The sequence below is a fragment of the Cervus elaphus genome, chromosome 17 (assembly GCF_910594005.1).
Source record: "Cervus elaphus chromosome 17, mCerEla1.1, whole genome shotgun sequence".
In the NCBI taxonomy this organism is placed as follows: Eukaryota; Metazoa; Chordata; class Mammalia; order Artiodactyla; family Cervidae; genus Cervus; species Cervus elaphus.
Window position 1 is genome coordinate 6,013,724 of NC_057831.1, and position 26,372 is coordinate 6,040,095.

General features: G+C 42.5%; 1 long non-coding RNA gene across 1 annotated transcript in view; it reads right to left on the reverse strand.

Annotated features, from left to right (window-relative positions):
• Positions 1-14,184: 14,184 nt before the first annotated feature.
• Positions 14,185-26,372, reverse strand: part of LOC122673620 — a 75,266-nt gene continuing 63,078 nt past the window's right edge. The window contains exon 3 of the long non-coding RNA XR_006334753.1: positions 14,185-14,308. This is a non-coding gene — a long non-coding RNA (uncharacterized LOC122673620). The remainder of the gene's footprint in view (positions 14,309-26,372) is intronic.

Sequence of the window (26,372 nt, forward strand, 5' to 3'; positions counted from 1 at the left end):
AACCAGCGGATGGCATTTACACTGTAACAAGCAGACTTAGATGAGATTCACTTTTAACTGAAATCAAGAGACTTTGTAGGTGCAAATTAGGAAATACAGATGAGATGGTGTGTAGGTGGGTTTCAGGCAGAGAGAGTGGCATGTCCAAAGCCGCTAGACCTGGAGGGAGCCCAGCATCACACAGGAACCCAGAGAAGGCCAGAGTACAGGTGAGCAGAGAGTGCAGGGTAAGATAAAGCTGGATAAGCAGACATGCTGGGTATTTCAGTCTTTGTCTCTACCAGCAGGAAGCCACCCAGGGGATTTAAGCATATGTGTGGGGATAAGCAAGAATTTTTAAATAGATTTGAAAATATCACTTTATCAGTCACACTTCTTCAAGGTTGTTTTACATACTTTGTTGGTGGTGTTTAGCTACAAAGTCATGTCTGACTCTTTTGAGACCCCATAAACTGTAGCCTGCCAGGCTCCTCTCTCCATGAGACTTCCCAAGCAAGAATACTGGAGTAGGTTGCTATCTCCTTCTCCAGGGGATTCTCCCAACCCAGGTATCAAACTTGCATCTCCTGCATTGGCAAGAGGATTCTTTACTACTGAGCCATTTTACCTACTATCTCCTCCATTAAGTCTTCTCCCTCAAGCAGAGGCAATTTCTGTTTCCTCTGAATACCCACAGACATTTTCTGTATCCCTTACTTCTGTAACACTTACACCAGTCTTGTACTATTGCTTACTTGTTTCTTATCTCTGGTGGCTCAGAAGGTAAAGAATCTGCCTGCACCTCAGGAGACTTGAGTTTGATCACTGGGTCAGGAAATCCCCTGGAGAAGGGAATGGCTATGCAGTCCAGTATTCTTGCCTGGAGAATTCCATAGAAAGAGAAGCCTGAAGGGCTACAGTCCACACAGTCCATGGAGTCACAACCAGTCAGACACAGCTGAGTGACTAACACTTTCACTTTCACTTATCTCTACACCATAAAATGTTCCAAGTCTGAGAATTCTATCACCTTAATACCTCACTGTCCTAACAGTATCCGAGGGGTCCAATGTATTTGTTGTCAAATCTATGAAAAACAGTAGGGAGAGATGTACTGGTTTATTCTTATCTGATGCTCATGTTAGGTAGTTAGAATAGAAAACAGGAGTCCAGAATGGTGATGGCTAAAAGACAAGGAAGAAAAAAGCCTGCAAAAATAGAACAAAAGAAGGTCCGAGGACCAGAGTGAGGACCTCAGGTAGAACAAGCAACACTCCTGACTAGCCCAATTTACATAGGGCAGGCCTAGGGGGAGGAAAAAACATGTAAAAAGAGGAGCCAAAGGGCTGGGTCTCTCTCTCTCTCCCCCCGCGTGCTGGGGCGCTCTTCTCTTCGCGTCTTTGGGTTGACATGCCCTCATGCCTTGAAGATGGATTTTCCTGCTATTTTCTAAATAAAATAGAACTGTAACACGGAGCTGTAACACTGATTTGTCTAAGAGCTATAGCATGGTCTGTTCGAGACCCGAGAGCTATAACACGGTCTGTCCAAGACCCGAGAGCCGTGACATGCCGAGAGCTTTAATGTCCGTCACGCCAAATCTTTGTTGTGACGAGACAGAACTGAGGAGATTACACTCCCCTGATATCTATGGTGCCGTGACTCGGATTTAACCTGGCTGAAACCACCTCGGCGTGGCCCCCACAAGGAGGAGGCCAAGCACAGCAGGAGCCCAACTCGGCAAAGCTCCTCGGATAGAAGCAGAACTCGAAGAAAACCCAGCACAGGGGAAGTGCCCGTCGTGCTGGAAACTGGGACAGCGAAAAACAAACTCAGCAGAAAGCTCACGGGACTCAGTCTCAGATTCCAGAAGACCTCCTGTTAAGGTAGGAGGGGTCCTCGCTCCTATGGCTGGAGGGACATATGCCTAACGAAATCTTAATTCCTTTACAATCTCTTGTTTCTTGTTTCCTCGAATTCCCTGCAAACAGGCGAGCGGCAGTGGGTGCAACTGAGGGACTCTGGAGAGGCTACTCTTTGGTATGTCCCAAAGGCACTATCTGCTGAGCTCCAGTAGCTGTTACCCAAGCTGGTGGGGGTTCTTCTGTCCTTACTCTTCTCTGTGCCAAGGATCAGGCCAATGAAAACTGTGAGCACCAGTGAGATATTTAGCGAATTTTCCAGGAGGCTATGAAGGCAATTCCTTGGCACGTTTGTCCCACTGCTTTTTCCTCCTGTCCTTCAGCTCTCTCTACCGGGACTCAAGCCCCACCAAAACCCAGGATGCCCAGCTTCAGGACCTAACGAAGCTCAGGATCTGATATCTCACTGCAAAAATTCAGTGAGAGACAAAGCTACAGGTAAGAGGTAGATTGGTTAGGATTCAGAAAGAAGCACACTCTGAAGGGTGCAGGCCATGGAATGCGGCCTGGCTAGGTTTTGCTGGCAGGGTGAATTCATATGCTGATGAGTGGCAGGATCATCCCAGCCACTGGGGAACCACCCACTTCTCTGTCTTTTGACAGTGCATTGAGATCAGTGGAGAAATAACTCCAGAAAGAACGAAGGGATGGAGCCAAAGCAAAAACAATGCCCAGGTGTGGATGTGACTGATGATAGAAGCAAGGTCCCATGCTGTAAAGAGCAATATTGCATAGGAATCTGGAATGTTAGGTCCATGAATCAAGGCAAATTGGAAGTGGTCAAACAGCAGATGGCAAGAGTGAATGTCGACATTTTAGGAATCAGCAAACTAAGATGGACTGAAATGGGTGAATTTAACTCAGATGACCATTATATATACTACTGTGGGCAGGAATACCTTAGAAGAAATGGAGTAGCCATCATGGTCAACAAAAGAGTCTGAAATGCAGTACTTGGATGCAATCTCAAAAACAACAGAATGATTTCTGTTCGTTTCCAAGGCAAACCATTCAATATCACAGTAATCCAAGCCTATGCCTCAACCAGTAAGGCTGAAGAAGCTGAAGTTGAACGGTTCTATGAAGACCTACAAGACCTTCTAGAACTAACAGTCAAAAAAGATGTCCTTTTCATTATAGGGGACTGGAATACAAAAGGAGGAAGTCAAGAAACACCTGGAGTAACAGGCAAATTCGGCCTTGGAGTACAGAAAGAAGCAGGCAAAGGCTAATAGAGTTTTGCCAAGAGAACGCACTGGTCAGAGCAAACACCTTCTTCCAACAACATAAGAGAAGACTCCACACATGGACATCACCAGATGGTCAACACCGAAATGAGATTGATTATATTCTTTGCAGCCGGAGATGGAGAAGCTCTATACAGTCAGCAAAAACAAGACCAGGAGCTGACTGTGGCTCAGATCATGAACTCATTATTGCCAAATTCAGACTTAAATTGAAGAAAGTAGAGAAAACCACTAGACCATTCAGGTATGACCTAAATCAAATCCCTTATGAATATACAGTGGAAGTGAGAAATAGATTTAAGGGACTAGATCTGATAGACAGAGTCCCTGATGAACTATGGACGGAGGTTCATGACATTATACAGGAGACAGGGATCAAGACCATCCCCACGGAGAAGAAATGCAAAAAGGCAAAATGGTTGTCTGAGAAGGCCTAACAAATAGCTGTGAAAAGAAGAGAAGCGAAAGGCAAAGGAGAGAAGGAAAGATATACTCATGTGAATACAGAGTTCCAAAGAATGGCAAGGAGAGATAAGAAATCCTTCCTCAGAGATCAGTGCAAAGAAATAGAGGAAAACAATAGAATGGGAAAGACTAGAGATCTCTTCAAGAAAATTAGAGGTACCAAAGAAACATTTCATGCAAAGATGGGCTCGATAAAGGACAGAAACGGTATGGACCTAACAGAAACAAAAGATATTACGAAGAGGTGGAAGGAATGCACAGAAGAGCTATACTAAAAAGATCTTCATCACCCAGATAATCCTGATGATGTGATCACTCAACTAGAGCCAGACATCCTGGAATGTGAAGTCAAGTGGGCCTTAGAAAGCATCACTACAAGCAAAGCTAGTGAAGGTACTGGAATTCCAGTAGAGCTATTTAAAATCCTGAAAGATGATGCTGTGAAAGTGCTGCACTCAATATGCCAGCAAATTTGGAAAACTCAGCAGTGGCCACAGGACTGGAAAAGGTCAGTTTTCATTCCAGTCCCTAAGAAAGGCAATCCCAAAGAATGCTCAAACTACCGCACAATTGCACTCATCTCACACGCTAGTAAAGTAATGCTCAAAATTCTCCAAGCCAGGCTTCAGCAATACGTAAACTGTGAACTTCCAGATGTACAAGCTGGGTTTAGAAAAGGCAGAGGAACCAGAGATCAAATTGCCAACATCTGCTGGATCATCAAAAAAGCAAGAGAGTTCCAGAAAAACATCTATTTCTGCTTTATTGACTATGCCAAAGCCTTTGACTGTGTGGATCACAAGAAACTCTGGAAAATTCTGAAAGAGATGGGAATACCAGACCACCTGACCTGCTTCTTGACAAACCTATATGCAGGTCAGGAAGCAACAGTTAGAACTGGACATGGAACAACAGGCTGGTTCCAAATAGGAAAAGGAGTATGTCAAGGCTGTATATTGTCACCCTGCTTATTTAACTTACATGCAGAGTACATCATGAGAAATGCTGGGCTGGAGGAAGCACTAGCTGGAATCAAGATTGCCGGGAGAAATATTAATATCCTCAGATATGCAGATGACACCATCCTTATGGCAGAAAGTGAAGAAGAACTAAAAAGCCTCTTGATCAAAGTGAAAGAGGAGAGTGGAAAAGTTGACTTAAAGCTCAACATTCAGAAAACTAAGATCATGGCATCTTGTCCTATCACTTCATAGCAAATAGACGGGGAGACAGTGGTAACACTGTCAGACATTATTTTTTGGGGCTCCAAAATCACTGCAGATGGTGATTGCAACCATGAAATTAAAAGACGCTTACTCTTCGGAAGGAAAGTTATGACGAACGTAGAGAGCATATTAAAAAGCAGAGCGATTAGTTTGCCAACAAGTGCCCGTCTAGTCAAGGCTATGGTTTTTCCAGTGGTCATGTATGGATGTGAGAGTTGGACTGTGAAGAAAGCTGAGCGCTGAAGAATTGATGCTTTTGAACTGTGGTGTTGGAGAATTCTCTTGAGAGTCCCTTGGACTGCAAGGAGATCCAACCAGTCCATACTAAAAGAGATCAGTCCTGGATGTTCATTGGAAAGACCGATGCTGAAGCTGAAACTCCAATACTTTGGCCACCTCATGCGAAGAGTTGACTCATTGGAAAAGACCCTGATGCTGCGAGGGATTGGGGGCAGGAGGAGAAGGGGACGACAGAGGATGAAATGGCTGGATGGCATCACCGATTCGATGGACATGAGTTTGAGTAAACTCCGGGAGTTGGTGATGGACAGGGAGGCCTGGCATGCTGCGATTCATGGGGTCGTGAAGAGTCGGACACGACTGAGCGACTGAACTAGAGCTGTCCTGCCTCCTCTGGGTGCGTCTTCCAGCTCACAGATTGGGGAGTAAGGTTTCCTTGAGTCTGACGTGTCATCTTGGGCCCAGCTGACTTTAACTGGTACACGCTAAGCCCTCGGGCTACGCCTTTCTTTCAAAGGTTGTGCTCTGACCTCTCCCTCCTGTTTCATGCTTCTTCCTGAGCCACATCCAGGCCCACAGTGTCGCCTCTACAACCTTCTAGACAGACAACCAGAAAGTAGCTGGCCCTTAGGAGGGAAATGCTGTAGAATATTCAACCCCTCCAGATATTCAGGTCTTCACCTTCCATATTCCCTACAACACGTGCAACAGCAGTATACCTCAGGGGACCCACTAGGGCAGGTGACAGGCACACAATGCCTGCGAGAAGTCCCTCTGTTGGTGGCATCCCTTCAAAGGCAATTTGGCTTCCAGGGATAATGTTTGCCACTTTGGGAGTTAGCCCTGAAGGCCGTTTGGGTCCAAACCCTTACCACCCTTCTCCTAAAGCTACAAATGCACCCCTGGATCAAATCTCCACTCCACTTTTATGGAACTGTTGGTCTGTTGCCTCTTAACAAATTTGTTCTTAAGCCACTTACTAACTCCTACAACCAGGACTCTGCCCTCTTGTAGGCAACACTGCTCCACCCAGCCTATTATTAAAATACCTTAATGTCCCTAATAGGGCCAGATAACCCACTCCTTTATCGGTACTTCTGTTATTACCTAAAGGGTCTATGACAAGGAAATGGTTACCACTGGAGACACCCTAACCTACTCTTATGGAGGACTAAGGAAGAAATCAGTGACTTACAATCCCTTAGAGTAAGAGGATAAGGCTTATGACTGTTACACTGTTTCTCAGTCTCAGGGTACAGGATTGGAGTGCTTTACATCATATCTATTCCCATCCACGGTGGACAAACCAGCAATGAGTTAAGATTACAACCCCTCAATCCTACCCAGCACTGGTCATGCTGGAGATCTTGGGGATGCCCACCTCCAGTCCAGGGGTCCTAGGAGGTCAACCTGCCTTGACCTACCTAGGGATCTGGTCCTCAAAAGGTTGTCATGCCTCAGCCTGCTCAGGAATCCGCCAGTCCAGGGATCCCAGGAGGTCGTCATACCTCGACCTGCCCAGGGACCCAATTCTCAGGAGGCCATCATGCCTCAACCTGCCTGGGGATTCAATCTCTAGGAAGCTGTCATGCCTCAGCCTGCCTGGGGATCTGCACCCTGACCCAGGGACGCCTGGCTCTCTGGTTGCAACAGTACTGCGTAGGATAAGCTTCAGAAAGACTCACCCCTAAGGAAGTCCACCCACGGAAATAGAGGGAAGCCTATTACTTGCGGGACTGTGCCCAGTCTCAGCAAAAACTCAGGAGCCCAATGAGAACCCCACTGCCTTTCTGGAAAGGCTAAAGGAGGCCCTCCAAAAGTTTACCAATCTGGACTTAGACTCTTAGGAGGGACAGGTGATTTTAAAGGACAAATTCCTATCCCAATGTGCATCAGATATCAGAATTAAGTTACAACAGCTACAGCAGCAGGACCCTCCTGCCTCTTTAGATGAGATGGTCCAGACAGCCACCAGTACCTTTTATAACAGAGAACAGGAGGAGGAGGCCAAGGCCAATGAGAGGGAGAGAAGGAAAGAGACAAGGCCTGCCCAGATGCTGGCCACCCTCCAGGGAAGCCCTATGGCACACCCCGAGCCCTTGAATGACAAGGCACGAGGCAAATGCCTAACCTGTAGACAGGCGGGGCATTGGGCCAAAGAGTGTCCTAAGCGTGACAAGTCTCCTAGAACAGCTTGCCACAAATGCCATCAACTGGGACATTGGGCGGCACTCTGCCCTCGGGACCCAAGAGCCTCAAGATCAAGGGCCAAGCCTTCCCTCATGGTGGTTCAAGAGGACTGAAGTGGCCCTCTCCAGCCAGCCCGCCTGTCACAGATAACCATCACGTGGCTGGGGCCAAGGGTGCAACTGGATGTGGCAGGTAGATCCGAGAATTTCTTGGTTGACACAGGGGCTACCTGCTCTGTCTTGATCTCCTACTCCGGAGCCTTCTCCTCCCAAACTTGTACCATTTTGGGTGCTACAGGAAAAGCAACTACTAGAAGATTCACCCAAGCACTTCTTTGTTGCTGGGATGGACAGATATTTTCCCACCAGTTCCTGGTGGTCCCTGACTGTCCTACTCCCTTAATGGGAAGAGACGTACTCACTAAACTGGGGACCACCCTTGTGACGGGAAGCTTTTCAGCCCCTAGGGCCCTACAGCTTCTGGTTAGTACTGAAGAACCCATTACACCTTCTCCAATAGAGAGGGACCAAAAACTATGGGAAGACAAAATTAACCTCCAGGTGTGGGACCAGGGAATTCCTGGACGAGCCCACCGAGCTGAACCGGTCATCATTGTCCTCTGAGATCCCACTCGGTTTCCTAGCCAGAAACAATATCCCCTCAAAAGGGAGGCTCGAGAGGGACTACAGCCTTCAATAAATAAATTCCTTGCTTGTGGGCTATTGGTCCCCACCAATTCGCCATGCAACACCCCAATCCTCTCAGTAAAGAAAAAAGACGGAACCTGGTGAATGGTTCAAGATCTCTATATCATATATGAAGTTGTAGTCCCCCTCCATCCCACAGTACCCAATCCCTATGTAATCTTGGGAGAAATACCACCCAGTGCCAAGTCATTTACAGTCTTGGCTCTCAAAGATGCATTTTTTTTTGCATACCACTGGCTAAAGAATCCCAATATCTTTTTGCCTTTGAGTGGGAGGCCTCAGGAGAAAAACACCAACAGGTGACTTGGACAATATTACCTCAGGGTTTCAGAGATAGCCCCCACTTGTTTGGACAGGCCCTTAGCTGGGATCTCCTAGATCTGGACCTGGGACCTAATGGGAAAATATTACAATTCATAGATAACCTACTAATCTGCTCTCCAGATGAAAAAAAATGCCCAACGACATAAAATTCAGGTTCTAAACTTTTTGGCAGAAAGGGGATATAAAGTCTCCCGTGCTAAGGCACAGATGGTTGCGACAAAGGTCACTTACCTGGGAGTTCAGGTTACACACGGGTCCAGGAGGCTGTCCTCTGATTGGGTACAAGGAATCCTCTAGTTGCCCTCCCCCACGACTCGAAAACAATTGCCAGCTTTCCTTGGGCTAACTGGGTATTGTAGAAACTGGATACCCAACTATGGTCTAATTGCCCAGCCCTTATATGAAAGCTTAAAGGGATGAGATGATTCAATCCCACTGATGTGGGGAACTCCTCAAAAGAAGGCAGAGGCTATACTAAAACAGGCCTTAACTCAGGCACCTGCCTTGAGGTTGCCAGAACCAGAAAAAGCATTCCAACTTTATGTCCATGAAAGAGAGGGAACAGCCTTGAGAGTGTTCACTCAAACGTTGGGATCTGAGCCCCAGCCTATAGCTTACTTAGCCAAGAGGCTCAATCCAACCGCCCGAGGCTGGCCCCCCTGCCTTCGAAATCTTGCAGCTGTTGCAATCATGATAGAACAGGCTTTAAAACTCTCCTCTGGGGACAAACTAACTATTTTTACCAGCCACCAAGTAAAACAACTCCTAAATGGGAAAGGCCATTTATGGATGTCTGATCAAAGAATCTTCAGATATCAAGAAATGCTGATGGAAAATCCAGGCCTCACTGTATCCCCTTGTGAGGTTCTTAACCCAGCCACCCTCCTGCCTACCCCCAAGGGCTCTCTTCCCTTTCACTCTTGCCTAGAAACCTTGGACCACTGGACAAAACCCCGAGAGGGATTGTCGGAAGATCCTCTGGCCAATCCTGAGGAAATCTGGTACGTTGATGGAAGCAGCTTTGTCTTGGATGGAAAAAGAAGAGCTGGATATGCAGTGGTCTCCAATTTTGAGATCATAGAGGTTAAGCATCTGCCACCAGGTACTTCAGCCCAATTGGCTGAGCTCATAGCCCTGACTCGAGCTTTAGAGCTAGGAAAAGGAAAAAGAGTAACCATTTACCCTGACTCCAAGTATGCCTTTCTGGTGCTACATGCACGTGCTGCTATTTGGAAAGAAAGGGGCCACTTGACCACCCGAGGGTCCCCAATCAAATATGGTGATCAAATTCTTAGACTCTTGGAGGCAGTCCATCTGCCCACTGAGGTTTCAGTCTCCCACACTACAGGGCACCAAAAAGGGAGCACTGAAGTGGCACGAGGGAACCAAGCAGCTGAGCAGGCAGCTAAGAGAGCAGCATTACAGAACCATGACCTTAGTTCCACAGACTAATTTGCCAGAAACTCCTTCATATACTGAAGGTGAGACTCTTAAAGCTAAGAGTGAGGGCTTTCAAGAAGATCATATGAGGTGGTTCCAAAAGGAGGGACTCCTTTTTCTGCCTGGAAACCTCCAATGGAAGTTGGTTAACTCCTTACCTGCCACTACTCATTTAGGGGAAAAGGCCCTCCAAAGATTACTAGAAAGTTCCTTAAAAGGAACAGGCCTTCAAACAATTATAAGGCAAGTGGTCTCCTTTTGTCCCACTTGCCAATTAAACAGCCCCCAAGGAGCTTGAAGACTCCAGCTAGCCCAGCCCATCCAAAGACGTGAGGCCTGCCCAGGAGAGGACTGGCAGATGGACTTCACCCAGATGCCAGTTTCTCAAGGATATAAATACCTATTAGCCATGATAGATTCATTCACAGGATGGATTGAAGGCTTCCCCCCTGAACTGAGAAGGGTGAGGAGGTGGTAAAAAAGCTGTTCCATGAAATCATTCCAAGATTTGGTCTGCCCAGATCATTACAAAGTGACAATGGGACATCATTTATTTCTAAGGTCACTCAAAGGGTCTCTAAAGCATTGGTCATTACTTATTAACTCCATTGTGCTTGGAGGCCTCAGTCTTCAGGAAAAGTAGAAAGAGCCAACCAATTCTTAAAATCAGCAATAAAAAAGATAACCCAGGAGAACTCCCTGGGTGGAAGGAGGCTTTACCAATAGCTCTCCTCTGCACTCGTATTGCCCCTAAGGAACAGGTTGGTCTTAGTCCTTATGAGATGCTATATGGGAGACCTTTTGTTTATATCAATGACCTCTTCCTAGATCCAGAGGTGCAGACCCTCCAGTCTTATACCATGGCCTTTGGGCAATTCCAACAGGATATACACTTACGGGGTGTCAACCAGAACCCCAAAGATTCTAAGGAGTCACCACTATATGCTCCAGGAACTCAAGTCCTAATTAAAGTCTGGAAAGATGGGTCCCCAAAGGCTCAACTCCAGCCCACATGGAAGGGCCCCTACCTTGTAATACTTTCTACCCCCACAGCAGTCAAGGTACCAGAACATGACTCCTGGATTCACTACTCACGAGTCAAGCTGTGGAAGAAAACAGAAGAGGACACTCAGTACACCTGTGAGCACCTGGGAGATCTCAGATGCCTATTCAGGATGACAAATGAGTGCCATTTAACGAACATCCCAAATATTAAGTTTCTGGAGATAAGATTTCTCAGGATAACTCTAAAGAGCCTACACAGCTTGGTAGGGATCATACTCCAAAACAGACAGGAGATAGATCTTCTGATCCCTGAACAAGAAGGGACTTGAGCCATCCTGGTGATGTGAATTTGGAATTGGTTAATGCCCCTACTAGCCCTTGTTATGCCATGTTGATGCTCCTTATGACTGTTCCATGTACTGTCAATTGTCTAACCTGTCTTGTCTCTGCCCAGGTCAAGCTACGACATGCAGCGCCCGTTCAACAAAGATACAAAGCTACAGTAGACCACGGAAAATACCACTCACCCTTAGATGGACTCTGCTATAAGACTCTGAGTCTTGAGACTAGCAAGAGGGGGAGGCCCAATGCCCCTCGCCATCCCAGTTCAGCAGGAAGTAGCCAGAAAGACCTTGACGCCCCTATTCCCAAATAATTGGGCCTCCCATCTCTTGAGGGGGGGAATGTTAGGTGGTTAGAATAGAAAACAGGAGTACAGAATGGCGGTGGCTAAAAGACAAGGAAGAAAAAAGCCTGCAAAACTAGAACAAAAGAAGGCCTGAGGACCGGAGTGAGGACCTCAGGTAGAACAAACAACACTCCTGGCTAGCCCAATTTACATAGGGCAGGCCCAGGGGGAGAAAACAATATATAAAAAGAGGAGCCAAAGGGCTGGGGGTCTCTCTCTCTCTCTCTCCCCCGCACGCTGGGGCACTCTTCTCTTTGCGTCTGTGGGTCGACATGCCCTCACGCCTCGAAGATGGATTTTCCTGCTATTTTCTAAATAAAATAGAACTGTAACACGGAGCTGTAACACTGATTTGTCTAAGAGCTATAACATGGTCTGTTCGAGACCTGAGAGCTATAACACGGTCTGTCCAAGACCCGAGAGCCGTGACATGCCGAGAGCTTTAATGTCCATCACTCCAAATCTTTGTTGTGAAGAAACAGAACCATGGAGTGTACACTCGCCTGATGCTCAAACTCAGGATAATGAGCCAGAGCACGCCCTTACCTGGGGTCATAAGTGTTGCAGTGAGAAGGGAGCGTAAGGCAGTGAGGTCGGTTATCTCTCATGAGAGGTCTGCTGTCCTCCCAACAGACCCACAGTCAAGAGGACCTCAGGCCATCATCTCATTTCAGTTAAGCTCTGGGTGTCTGGGACTTTGATTTCTGGTACATGCAAGGGAATCAGACTCTGGGGAGCTAACTCACTGTAACCTAATGCAGAATTTTTTTTTTTTTAAGATGCTAGTTTCATTTACAAAAACCAGTTACGACTTGTGTTCACTGATTGGTAGATTGGTGAATGTATTTTAGGTGAAAATGCCCAGGAAACCAAATCATAGGCAGTAAAGCAAAAGTATCAGAGAAAAATAAGCTAATTGTCTCCTCTGAATGGCCAGAGTTACCAAGCTGTCCCACTAGGTATGTAACAAGGGCCACATCACGACAATTGTTAGCAAAGGCAGATTGGTTCAAGATTGTGGAGTGGAAGGACATGTGTTCATCTCCCTGAGAGAGCATCAAAATCGCAACTAGCTATTGAACCACCATCAAGAGAAAGATGCTGGAACCCACGAAAAACGGATGCCCCACGTCCAAAGACAAAGAAGAAGCCTCAATGAGACAGTAGGACAGATGCAATCACAATAAAATCAAATCCCATACCTGCCAGGTGGGTGACCCACAAACTGGAGAACAACAATACCAAAGAAGTTCTCCCACTGTTGTGAAGGGTCTTAGCCCCATGTCAAGCTTCCCAGTCTGGGGATCTGCTAAAGGGACTAGGAATCTCCAGGAAATCTGACTTTGAAGGCCAGTGATTTGATCTCAGGGCTTTCACAGGACTAGGGGAAACAGAGACTCCACTCTTGGAGGGTACAAAGAAAATCTTGCGTGCTCTAGGACCTGGGGGAAAGGAGCAGTGACCAGACAGGAGACTGAATCAGACCTATCTGCTGATACTGGAGGGTTTCCTATGGAGCCACAGTTGACAGTGGCTCGCTGCAGGGAGGTGAATACTGGCAGCAGCAATCCTGGGAGGTCCCCCGTGGTATCAGCCCTCTTGAAACCACAGAACCTGTAGACGCCAGGACTGGGTTGCCTCAGGCCAAGCAACTAAAAGGGGGAGGGAGTGCAGCCCCACTCATCGGCAGACAATTCAATTATAGTTTTACTGAGCACAGCTCTGCTCACCAGAGCAAAACCCCGTTTTCCCCAGCACCAGTCCCTTCCATCAGGGAGCATACACAAGACTCTTAGCCTCATCTACCAGAGGGCAGACAGAAAAAGCAAGAAAAACTACAATCCTGCAGCCTCCAGAATGAAAATCACATCACAGAAAGTTATTAAATTGTTAAAGTTAAAATGTAAATACAGAGAATTATGTCCCAGATGAAGGGACAAGATAAAATCCTAGAGAAACAACTAAATGAAGGGGAGATAGGCAACCTTTTAGAAAAAGAATTCAGAATAATGATAGTGAAGATGATCCAGGATCTCAGGAAAATAATGGAGAAGATGCAAGAAATGTTTACCAAAGACCTAGAAGAACTAAGGAACAAACAGAGATGAACAATAATCGAGAAGGAATCAATAACAGAATAACTGAGGCAGAAGAATGGATAAGTGACCTGGAAGACAGAAAGGTGGAAACCACTGCCACAAAACAGAATACAGATGTAAGAGTGAAAAAAAAACGAAGACAGCCTAAGAGACCGCTGGGACAACATTAAACGTAGCAACATTATCATTATGGAGTCCCAGAAGGAGACGAGAGAGAGAAAGGATTTGAGAAAATATTTGAAGAGATAATAGCTGAAAACTTCCCTAGTATGGGAGAAGTGAATTCTTGAATATCTCTTTTTCTGATCCGGTATGAACTGATTTAATAATTTATCTCTGAGAGGCAATCTTATTTCTTTACTTCCACGTTCTTGAGCATAGAGAAGTTTCCTCACTATTCTTTATTAGAAGAAAGCTATACTTATTCTGAGTAGAGAAAGCTATACTTATTTTGAGTAGCTGTAGCATCTTTTTGAAGAAGGCAATGGAGACCCACTCCAGTACTCAAGCCTGGAAAATCCCATGGAGAGAGGAGCCTGGCAGGCTGCAGTCCATGGGGTCGCACAGAGTCGGACACGACTGAAGCGACTAAGCATGCGTGCATGCACTGGAGAAGGAAACGGCAACCCACTCCAGTGTTCTTGCCTGGAGAATCCCAGGGATGGTGGAGCCTGGTGGGCTTTCGTCTATGGGGTCGAACAGAGTTGGACACAACTGAAGCGACTTAGCAGCAGCAGCAGCAGAATCTTTTCAGTAGTCACTTCAAGCAGTATTTCCTAAAAGTGCAATAAAATGTCTCAATACTCAAAAGAGTTAATTAAGAATCCTAGAGCCTAAATTATTTCCCCTTAAATTAATTCAATCTTTATTAGGAAGCATCTCAATGGGAACATAAGGTTCTGAGAGCCACAGTTTTAACCTTCAGCATATGGAGGTTAAACTCACACACTTTATGAACTATCTGGCATCAGTTACAGTGTCAGCATATCTGTAGGTCAATTAGAACAAGCTTGTTTACTTTGTTGTTCATTTCTCTGAGAAGCTAGTAATTACAGATACATGTCAACATATTACACTATGTGGTAATATGTGAGTGTGTGCTAAGTTGCTTTGGTTATGACTGACTTTTTGCAACCCTTTGGACTACAGCCTGCCAGGCTTTTCTGTCCATGAGATTCTCCAGGCAAGAATACTGGAGTGAGTTGCCATGCCCTCCTTCAGGGGATCTTCCCGATCCAGAAATTGAACCTGCATCTCTTACGTCTCCTGTTTTGGCAGGCAGGTTCTTTACCACTAGTGCCACTGGGAAGCCCTTATGGTAATACATTTCACTATCATTATGTCTTTGTTAAATTTGTCTTTATATATTGAGATGATAGTTTATTAGGTTCATTATAAATTTAGGATTATTAGACATTCCTGAAGAATATTAACCATAATATTGTTACTCTCTTTATATTTAGTAATGCATTTTGCCTTAAAGCCTACCTAGCCTGATTCTAACAACACATGCATATTTTTTGGTCTATCTTCTGTCACCCTAGTAAATACTTTCAACTTACACTTTAGACATTTTTCTTATGAATGGCACATAACTGTGCTTTTAATCTAGTCATATAATCTTATTCTCAAAGTATGATTTTCAAATTGTAGTCTGAACCCCTGAGAGTACCCAAGAAACTTTGGTTATCGGTATCTTGGTCCATTTGAACTGCTGTAACAAAAATACCATACACAGATGGCTTTAATAGCAAACATTTATTTCCCACAGTTATGGAGTCTGGAAGTCCAAGATCAATGTCCCAAAAGATTTAGTGTCGGGCGAGAGCTCACTTGCTGTGTCCTGCATGGTATAGAGCTTTCTGAGGTATCCTTTATAAGAGCACTAATCCCATTCATCAGGACTCCATGCTGACGATTTAATCACCTTTCAAAGCTAAAAGCTCTTAATACCATCACATTGGGTTAGAATGTCAACATGTAAATTTGGGGGAGACAAACATTCAGTCCATAACAGTAAGGTAGGTGAAATTAAAATTACATTCTTTTCTCCAGCTTTTCTGAGATATAATTGATACATAACAATGGATAATTTTAAAGTGTGCAATGTGATAACCATCACATTTAATACACATGCATTGCAAAATGTTCATCACAATAAGGTTAACTAACACATCCTTCACCTCACATAAGTACCATTTTGTTGTGGTGGTGGTGGTGATGATGAGAACATTTAAGATATGCTTTCTTGGCAAATTTCAGGCATACAATACAGTATTGGAAACCATAGTCACCATGTTGCACATTACAGCCTCAGAATGTACCCCTCTTACAATGGGAAGTTCACACTCTTTAACCAATATCCCCTCATTTCCCCCAACCCCAGCCCTTGGCAGCCACCACTCTATTCTCTGTTTCTATGACTTCAACCTCTTTAGATGCCACATGTAAGTGACCTCATACAGCATTTGTTTTCGTCTGAATTATTTCACTTAGCTTAATGCCCTCAAGTTTCATCTACACAGTCACAAATGGCAAGATCTCCTTTTTTAACAGCTGAATAATATTCTGTTGAATACACATACCACATTTTATTTAAGCATTACTCCATTTAAGGACACAGGTTGTTTCCATGTCTTGGAATAATTGTGAATAATGCTACAATATACATGGGAGTTCAGATATCTAAAAGAGTGCTTTCATTTCCTTTGAATAAATACCCAGAAGTGAAACTGCTGGATCATGTGGTAGTTGTATCTTTTTTTACCAAATTTTTTTTTTTTTTGAGGAACCTCCATAGTAGAGTCTTTCTGTAATGGCAGTACCGACTTATATTTCCAACAAGTGCAGTGGCATTACATAAATTCTCAGTGTTGGGTGAACTACTGTTATGCTCAAAACATTTTGCCTCCAGCCATTCTGTATCCATTAAACAATAACTCTCCCTTCCCTACTCCGCCAACCTCTGTTAACCTCTATTCTACTTCCTATCTCAATGAATTTGCCTATTCTAGATACCTCATATAAATGGAGGTATAAATGGAGGAATCATACAATATTTGCCTTTCTATGTATGGCTTATTACACTTAAAATATTATCAGTGTCTATCCATGTTGTAGCATATATCAAGATTTCATCCCTTTCCATAGTGGAGTATAAATCACATTTTGTTTATCCATCCATTTGTTGATAGACACTTGGGTTGTTTCTACCTTTCAGCTGTTTTGCACAATGCTGTATCACTGTGAACAAAGCTAGTGGGGGTGATGGAATTCCGGTTGAGCTATTTCAAATCCTAAAAGATGATGCTGTGAAAGCACTGCACTCAATATGTCAACAAATTTGGAAAACTCAGCAGTGGCCACAGGACTGGAAAAGGTCAGTTTTCATTCCAATCCCAAAGAAAGGCAATGCCGAAGAATGCTCAAACTACCACAGAATTACACTCATCTCACACGCTAGCAAAGTATGCTCAAAATTCTCCAAGCCAGGCTTCAGCAATACGTGAACCGTGAACTTTCAGATGTTCAAGCTGGTTTTAGAAAAGGCAGAGGAACCAGAGATCAAATTGCCAACATCTGCTGGATCATCAAAAGAGCAAGAGAGTTCCAGAAAAACATCTATTTATGCTTTATTGACTATGCCAAAGCCTTTGACTGTGTGGATCACAAGAAACTCTGGAAAATTCTGAAAGAGATGGGAATACCAGACCACCTGACCTGCCTCTTGAGAAACCTGTATGCAGGTCAGGAAGCAACAGTTAGAACTAGACATGGAACAACAGACTATTTCCAAATAGGAAAAGGAGTATGTCAAGGCTGTATATTGTCACCCTGCTTATTTAACTTATATGCAGAGTACATCATGAGAAAAGCTGGGCTGGATGAAGCACTTGCTGGAATCAAGATTGCTAGGAGAAATATCAATAACCTCAGATATGCAGATGACACCATCCTTATGGCAGAAAGTGAAGAAGAACTAAAAAGCCTCTTGATGAAAGTGAAAGAGGAGAGTGAAAAAGTTGGCTTAAGGCTCAACATTCAGGAAACTAACATTACAGCATCTGGTCCCATCACTTCCTGGCAAATAATGGGGAAACTGTGGAAACAGTGACAGACTTTATTTTTGGGGGCCCCTAAATCACTGCAGATGGTGATTGCAGCCATGAAATAAAAAGATGCTTACTCCTTGGAAGAAAAGTTACGACCAACCTAGACAGCTTATTAAAAAGCAGAGACATTACTTTGCCAACAAAGCTCCGTCTAGTCAAGGCTATGGTTTTTCCAGTGGTCATGTATGGATGTGAGAGTTGGACTATAAAGAAAGCTGAGCACCGAAGAATTGATGCGTTTTGAACTGTGATGTTGGAGCAGACTCTTAAGAGTTCCTTGCACTGCAAGGAGATCCAACTAGTCCATCCTCAAGGAAATCAGTCCTGAATATTCATTTGAAGGACTGATGTTGAAGCTGAAAGTCCAATACTTTGGCCACCTGATGAGAAGAACTAACTCATTTGAAAAGACTCTGATGCTGGGAAAGATTGAAGGCAGGAAGAGAAGGGGATGACAGAAGATGAGATGGTTGGATGGCATCACCAACTCAATGGACATGAGTCTGATTCAACTCCGGGAGTTGGTGATGGACAAGGAGGCCTGGCGTGCTGCAGTCCATGGGGTCACAAAGAGTTGGACACAACTGAGCGACTGAACTGAACTGTTATGAAAACTGGTGTACAAATACTTATGTCCCGGCTTTTCATTTGTTTAGACGCATACCTAGGAAGGGAATTGCTGGGCCAGATGGCAATTTCGTGTTTAACTTTTTGAGGAACCAACACACAGTTTACCTTAGCAGCTCCATAATTTTATATCCCCACAATACATGAGGTTTCCAGTTTCTCCACATCCTGGCTAACAGTTGTTACTTTCTGTTTTATTGATTATAGCCATCCTAGTAGGTGTGAAGTAAAGACCACTTGTTCTGTTAATTTGTTAGCTTGGGGTTTCCTGGACCTCACAGGTACTCAAAACCTAAACTTGTATGGGTTGATCCATGTTAACAAATCCTCAGCAAATCAGGTTATTTCCATACAGGGCCGATGACTACTCCAACAAGCTTCCTATCATCACACTGTCCAAGTGAGTAGATTTCTCTCAGCCACCATTTCCCTGAAGGGTAGACCTCCAAAAGCCCTGATATACACAGAGTATGATTCTATACACTCATCATGAGAAGAACCTATAGCTGGATCACCATTAAAACCCAAACTAACTCCCTACTTTTCCCTTAGCCCTCCTTTTCCAGCGCTCCAACAAAATCAGCTCTCAGATTTTCCCCTAGGCTTCACCTATCTACAACCTCAATCCAAGAAAGCCTGCTTCACATGCCACCTTTCTCTGTGACCCAAAAGGACTTCCCTCACTTTACTGTAATTCCAGCTATTCTTTCAAATATATTCATCTTATTTTGCTTCAAATTTGGCATTTTTATTGGGAGGATTTTCAGATTACCTAATCTACCTATTGTTAAAATATCCTCCAAAATATTACATTCAGTCTTCAGGCTTTATTTTTAGAAGCTAATCTTACTACGTGATTGGAGAATAAAAAAATTCGGAAATAATTCTACCTGTTCACCTTTTAAAGTTATGTTCAATTGTTTGATCCAAATATTTGCAAATCCATAGAAGTAAATTGGAAGTTATATCATGATAAAAGTTCATATTATTGGGCTTCCCTGGTGGCTCAGTGGTGAAGAATCCCAATGCTAGAGACATGGGTTCAGTCCCTGGTCTCGGACAATCCCACATGCCTAAGAGAAACTAAGCCTGTAGATGACAATTAGCTAGAGCCTGTGCCCTAGAGCCCACAAGCTGCAACTACTGAGCCCACGCGTCACAAATACTGAGGCCCATGTACCCTATAATCCACGCTCCACAGCAAGGGAAGCCACCACTGTGCACTGCAATCAGATAGCCCCTTCTCACCACAGCTATGAAAGACCCATAAAGCAATGAAGACCCAGCACAGCCAAAAATTAATAAGTAAGTACATATTACTACATTAGCTTTAGATTACTGACATACTGCAATATTTCTTACAGTGAGTTTGGTTAAATGATTTCCAAAATCAACTAATATGATAATTATTAAAATAACTGTTTCAATATCAAGTTAGTAAAGTATTATATTAAACTAGATTAAACAGCTTTCATAACTATAAGACATATATAACATACAAGCTGAATTTCTAAGAATGCATTTCTCAAATTTATCTTCTTGGAGCATTATGTGGTACTAAATATTCAGACATATCACTTCTGGGAACTTTGATTTCCACATTTAAAATCCAAACTTCCAAGGTAACGATAACCCTATATGCAAAACGGAAAAAGAGACACAGAAATACAGAACAGACTTTTGAACTCTGTGGGAGAAGGTGAGGGTGGGATATTTCAAAAGAACAGCATGTATACTATTTATGGTGAAACAGATCACCAGCCCAGGTGGGATGCATGAGACAAATGCTCGGGCCTGGTGCACTGGGAAGACCCAGAGGAATCGGGTGGAGAGGGAGGTGGGAGGGGGGATCGGGATGGGGAATACGTGTAAATCTATGGCTGATTCATATCAATGTATGACGAAAAAATAAATAAATAAAAATTAAAAAAAAAATTCAAACTTCCAATTTTTCTATCAAGTTATATAAATCAGGCCATTATTATATTTGGATTATGACATACAAACGTTTTAGTAGTTTATAGAATTAATGGTGGGCTCTGATTCTTGGTAGCTACAATACTGTTACCTTTAAAAAGCTAAACTTTTACTTCTTCTTCATTTTTAATTTTAATTACCATAATCTCTGATACATATTTTACATATCAATAATCATAACAGAAAAGTGTTAGAATACTTATAGTCTTTGATATGTTATATTATGGGAGTATGGAAAAGGAATTAAGAGATCTCAATATAGAAGGGAAAATGCACATTTAAGGAGTAAGTTTTCCATAGCAACAGAGTCATATTTGTCCCATAGTGATTGTACCAAAATAACTTATTTAAAAGCCCTGGACACTTCAAGTTAATGGAAAAATTGAAGAGAACATTAAAGTCTCGTTACCCTACATAGTGATTTATGAATTAGGTTTAATAGCCTAAGTATTCTCTCATCTGCTGAAAAATATATCTCTAGAGATTAATATTAATTTTAATAATTCCAGTTCTGAATGAAGTTTTTCACAGAACATGCTAAAAAAATGCAATACTTCTGTGAATAAAAATCTTTAAAGTTTTATATGATTGAAATTGCTCAGAAATATAAAAACAAAGAACCATTAAAATACATGTAAATACCTGATAGCTCAGTGGTAAAGAATCTGCCTGCAATGCAGTAGACCATGGTTTGATTCCTGGGTCGGGAAGATCCCCTGGAGAAGGGATAGGGTACCCACTCCAGTATTCTTGGACTTTCCTTGTGGCTCAGCTGGTAAAGACTGCCTGCAATGAAGGAGACCTGGGTTCGATCCCTGGGTTGGAAAGATCCCCTGGAGAAGGGAAAGGCTACCCACTCCAGTATTCTAGCCTGGAGAATTCCATGGACTGTATAGTCCACGGGGTTGCAAAGAGTTGGACACAGCTGAGTGACTTTCACTTTCACCAAAGGAATGGAAATAACTTCACAAGAAATTACACAGTTTATTATCTACTAAAGGACTGATTTTTCAGTTTATAAATTATGGAATTTATCTAGAAATCTAGGAATTCCTAGATTCTTCTGAATTTTTTTCCTACCATCTACTCATATCTCTGTCAGTTAACTGTTTCAAAGTGTGAACAAAACTGAACATTTTTTAAATCACAAAATACTTGAATGGGAAAAGTCCTCAGGGGGATCTATTAAAACAACTTAACTACCAATGAGGAACTGATGCTAGCTTTTGCACTGTTTAAATTTTTATAAATTTCATTATCACAGATGACTAAAATTCATGCTGTGTGGGCTTTCTCTAGTTGCAATAAGCAGGGGCTCAGTAGCTTTAGTTTTAATCAGGAATTCAACATACATACATAATGGAGCAACTGCTATATACTGGTCACTGGGATAGTTGTTTGTGAGTATCAAAATTAATAAGAAATTCTCCTTTTCCTCAGAAAACTGAGAAATCTATTACAACAACTGAGCTCAGTACTGTAGAGGAAATACAATAGAAATGAATAAAGCTGGAGTACAGTTCAGGGAGACCTCAGCCTGCTTGTAGGTAGAAGGAGAAATCAGGCCTGAGGAGCAACTAGTCAATTCAAGGGCTGGCAGAAAGAAGAACATTCTGTCTTGGGATATGCAGAGATATGACATAAGGTATTATGAAATACATGGGCAAGTATGACAGTGCAAGCCAGGGGGATATATGGGAACTTGAGGCAATTATTGTGGAGATCTGTTGATCTTCCTTACTTTCAGTGGAACTTCTTTCTGATGAGAATCAGAGGGGTTCAGGGAAGAAGCTTGCCACATGTAAATTTAAAAACAATTAGCTATAAATTTCAATATGGATTATTAAATAAAGAAAGCAAAGTGGTAAGCTGATCAGGACAGACCATAAAAGAGCAAGAAGGATTAAAACACAGACAGGCACACTCATTGAAATATAGTAGTTGCAGAGGTACTGGAGCAACTAGGAAGGAACATTTAAGTAAAGAAAAGCATGTCAGAGGACTGACACTATCTGCCTTCAAAACTTACTATAAAGTTGCAGTGATCAAGACAGTAAGATATTGGCAAGAGAAGAAACAAACAGATCTATGAAACAGAATAGAGAACCAAGAAATAGACCTAGACAAACACAGTCAATTAATCTTTGACAAGGAGCAAAGGCAAATCAGTGGAAAAAAGATAATCTTTTCAATAAATGGTGCTAGAACAACTAGACATCCACATGAAAAAAAAAAAAAAAAAAGAATCTTTGCAGACTTTACACCGTCCAAAAAGATTAACTCAAACAGATCCTAGATATAAATTAAAAATGCGAAACTACAGAACTCCTGGGACTTCCCTGGTGGTCCAAGGCTTAGACTCTGCACCTCCACTGCCGAGGGTGCAGGTTCAGTACCTGGTGGGGAAACCAAGACCCTGCATTCTGTGCAGCCCAGCCAAAGAAAGCAGACTCATTATGCTGTTCATGCTAAATTTTGTATACCAACTTGTCTGAATACAGCTTAAAAAATCTGTAGTGCTTTAAAAAAGAAACTATAGAACTCCCAGAAAAACATAGAAGAAAATCTAGACGACAGACATGGTGATGATATTTTAAATACAATACCCAAAGTACTGTGCTTGAAAGAAACAACTGATACTTGGACTTCATTATAATTAAGAACTTCTGCTCTGGAGGGAGGGGTATATATATACACACTTAAGGCCAATTTGATTTGTTGCATGGCAGAAACCAACACAACACTGTAAAATAATTACCCTCCAATTTAAAAATAATTTTGCTCTGCAACAGACAATGTCAAAAGAAGGAGAAGATAACCAACAGATTGGGAGAAAATACTTAGAAAAGACATATCTGATAAAGGACTATCATCCATTTACAAGAATTCTTAAAACTCAAAAAGAAAATCAATAATCTCATGTTTAAAAATGGGCGAAAGGTCTTAACAGACACCTCACTAAAGAAGACATACAGATGGCAAGTAAACATATGAAAAGATGTTCAACATCATATGTCATTAGCAAACTGAGAATTAAAACAAAGAGATACCATTATATATCCATTAGAATGGCCAGAATCCAAAATACTGACAACAAAAGCTGGAGAGGATGCAGAGCAACCCAAATTCACACACTGCAAACGGGAATGTTAAGATAATATAGCCACTTTGGAAGATGGTCTGGCAGTTTCATACAAAACAAACTGTACTCTTACAATACAATCTAGTAATCACAATCCTTGGTATTTACTCAAATGTTGATATCTATGTCCACATGAAAATCTGAACATGGAAGCTTATATCAACTTAATTTGTAACTGCCAAAATTTGGAAGCATTAAAGATATCCTTTAGAAAGTGAAAGGATAAATACACTGTGGTGTAAATAGACAATGGAGTATTATTCAGAGCTAAAAATGAGCTATCAATCCATGAGAAGACACGAAGAAACCTTAAGCACATATTACTAGGTGAAATAAGCCAGTGTGAAAGGGCTACCTACATACCATATGATTCCAACTACTCAAATTCTGGAAAAGGTAAAACTATGGAGACGGCAAAAAGATCAGTGGTTGCCAGTGTTGTGGGGAGGCAGAACACAGAGGATTTTGGGGGTAGTGAAAATACTTTGTGTGATCCTACAATGGTGGATACATGCCATTATCAGTTCAGTTCAGCTCAGTCGCTCAGTTGTGTCTGACTCTTTGTGACCCCATGGACTGCAGCACACCAGGCTTCCCTGTCCATCACCAACTCCTGGAGCTTACTCAAACTAATGCCCATTGAGTCAGTGATGCCATCCAACCATCTCCTCCTGCCTTCAATCTTTCCCAGCATCAGGGCCTTCTCCAGTGAGTCAGGCTGGATGAAGCACAAGCTGGATTCAAGATTGCTGGGAGAAATATCAATAACCTCAGATATGCAGATGACACCACCCTTATGGCAGAGAGCAAAGAACTGAAGAGCCTCTTGATGAGAGTGAAAGAGGAGAGTGAAAAAGTTGGCTTAAAGCTCAACATTCAGAAAACTAAGATCATGGCATCTGGTCCCATCACTTCATGGCAAATAGATGGGGAAACAGTGGAAAGAGTGTCAGACTTTATTTTGGGGGGCTCCAAAATCACTGCAGATGGTGACTGCAGCCATGAAATAAAAAGATGCTTACTCCTTGGAAGGAAAGCTATGACCAACCTAGACAACATATTAAAAAGCAGAGACATTACTTTGCCAACAAAGGTCCATCTAGTCAAGGCTATGGTTTTTCCGCTAGTCATGTATGGATGTGAGAGTTGGACTATAAAAAAAGCTGAGTGCCAAAGATTTGATGCTTTTGAACTGTGGTGTTGGAGAAGACTCTTGAGAGTCCCTTGGACTGCAAGGAGATCCAACCAGTCCATCCTAAAGGAAACAGTCCTGAATATTCATTGAAAGGACTGATGTTGAAACTGAAACTCCAATACTTTGGCCACCTGGTGCAAAGAACTGACTCATTGGAAAAGACTCTGATGCTGGGAAAGTTTGAAGGCGGGAGGAGAAGGGGACAACAGAGGATGAGATGGTTGGATGGCATCACCGACTTGATGAACATGAGTTTGAATAAGCTCTGGGAGCTGGTGATGGACAGGGAACCTGGCATGCTGCAGTCCATGGGGTCGCAAAAAGTTGGACACGGCTGAGTGACTGAACTGAACAATACCTGTGTATTTAACTATAAAGTTCAAAACTGAAGACCAAATAATGGTAAATAGCACATGCTCAGTTGCTCAGCCGTGTCTGACTCTGCGACCCCATGGATTGTAGCCTGCCAGGCTCCTCTGTCCATGGAATTTTCCAGGCAAGAATACTGGAGTGGGTTGCCATTTCCTACTCCAGGAGACCTTCCTGACCAGGGATCAAACCCATGTCACTTGCATCTCCTGCAGTGGCAGGAAGATTATATATTTACAATTGTTTAAAGTTAGTATTTCTTTTCAATATGACCTCTGTGCCTTGGCTTAAAATATTGTCATCTTCCAATAATAATGATGATAATAATAATAATGTGATAATATAATGATATGTGATAATATGATATGATATAGTATATAATATAATATAATGATAATATGTGATAATATGATAATAAAATGTGATAGTAACAATAATGTGATCCATTATGGCAGACCAAATTACAAGGACCGAGAGTCAGAAGAAAGACACGCAGAGAAGCGTGCCTAGAAAGTCCCACTTAGTGTCTCCTAATCCCACCAGAGGTGATGACAAGCTGAGTAATGCTTTTGGCAGCCTCTTGGGCCATGTGGATAGCACAAGAAATCAGTGTGATTTTTGGAAGAAGGGAAGGAGTAGGAGTTAAAAGGGGGCAATGATCTTTTTATTAACCTCCGTAGTGGTTATACAGGTGCTTACTTTACCATAACTCATTGAGCAACACAACAGTATTTTGTGCAGTAGTCTGTATGTGTATATTCCAAAGTAAACAAGCAAAAATGATATCATAGTAAGAAATGTCAATGTATCTTATGCCCTTAATTCACTTCACCAAACATATCAAGTATCTCTCCATTCTAATCACTGGACTAAGTGATTATACTGCATTACAGCTTCAAATAAGACCTGTACCTTCCTTTATCAAGCCTACAGTTACACTTACACTGACTAACTTAATAACTCCCTGACTAATTTAGTAAAGGAAGATAATGTCAGTTCTAAAGAATAAGCAAAATCCCAATTTACAAATTTGCTATTCAGGTCTTTATGGTCATAATTTAGCAGTGACTTTTAAACATGTTAAACTGTAAACTCCTCGAGGTTAGAGGCCATGTTTTATTCATCTCTGAATCCTCTGTTGCCTGCACAAGGTCTAGCTAAGAGATGTAAATGACTAGGTTGAATGAAGAAATGTCAAGATATATTGAATGTCTTCTTTAATGGATCTGGTGACCTATTTGACTTTTCATTTTTAAATGTAAGCTGGTTCAAAGAAGACACTTAATTTTTTAAATTTTATAGAAAAATATTGCCATGCATAATTTAGTGCTTAATAATTCTTTTATGATTGTTAAAAAGCTATTGTTCCACTTTCAATTTTTAATCTTAGACAGATTTACATCAATCAAATAATAACT